Raw genomic sequence first — 1,119 nt, forward strand, 5'->3', positions numbered from 1 at the left:
GCCTCGCCTGGCGACGATTGCCACGGCGACGCTCGGAGTATTGTACGCAGCATCACCTGATGCGCTCGCCACCCCGTGCGCATATGGCTTCATGCAATATTTAGCAGGGCCTCTGCTGCAGTTGCTGGTGGTTACGTGATGGTGACATAATATTGCCTCACTATTGGCGGATCCACGATTTTTGAAAGGGGGGTGTCCAAGAAAAAATTAAAGGGCACCTTTTCCTGCTTAATTTTTCTGGTGTTTTAAAAAGCTGCCGAAGGGAACTTAGGGGGGGGGGGTTTGGGGAACCTCCCCAAGAAAGTTTAAAAAAATTGGTGCATTCTGAGAGCATCTGAGCAGTAATTTTGATGTCTAGAATGCAAAAAGATATCAGATCCGGTCCCCCAGACGCCCCTCTGCCCATTTCTAGGTTTTTATAATGAATTTATATATATATAAGTACATCTTTATCAGAAAAACTTATAGCCCTAAAAAAATTGGGATGAATTTTTTTAGGGCACTTTGAAATTAAAGGGGGGGTCCGGACCCCCCGGACACCCCCCCTAGATCCGCCCCTGTATGGTGCCGGTTGTGTGGGAGGGAACAACAACAGCAGATAGACGTCGGTGCATGTACCTGTATTTATCACCGGACCAACAGATAGAGGGCACTGAACCAACTACCACCCTACACTGCACATTCAACACAAAATACGCAGACAGGGGGCGCTGGGCATACCACTATACAGTACGACATTGACCGATAGAGGGCGCTTTACGGACAACAGAGGGCGCTTTACGGACGGAGGGCGCTTTATGGACAACAGAGGGCGCTGGCTGTACTCACCGGCGTCGAGCACACAGTGGCGCTGTTTGCTATCGCGGTCCATCGGCAGACGCACGTACAGTGACAGCGTGTAGCCGAAGAAGTAGCAGAGGTTGGGTCGGAAGAGACACGCCTTATCCTCCTCATGTTCCAGCAGAAACTCGTCGAAACGCAGGCAGGCGTTCTGCAACGATGGCAAACATTGGAACAGTGAATATTATTACAAATTTTGTAATGATCTATATTATAACGCTTGTTTTATTATTATTATTATCTTTATTATTATTATTATTATTATTATTATTATTATCA

General features: G+C 46.9%; 1 protein-coding gene across 1 annotated transcript in view; it reads right to left on the reverse strand.

Annotated features, from left to right (window-relative positions):
• The window catches only part of LOC106817868, a 13,803-nt gene that overhangs the window by 3,369 nt on the left and 9,315 nt on the right, over positions 1-1,119 (reverse strand). The gene's annotated exons all lie outside the window — the stretch shown is intronic.

Source organism: Priapulus caudatus, unplaced genomic scaffold, assembly GCF_000485595.1.
Source record: "Priapulus caudatus unplaced genomic scaffold, Priapulus_caudatus-5.0.1 Scaffold1897, whole genome shotgun sequence".
Taxonomy (NCBI): Eukaryota; Metazoa; Priapulida; class Priapulimorpha; order Priapulimorphida; family Priapulidae; genus Priapulus; species Priapulus caudatus.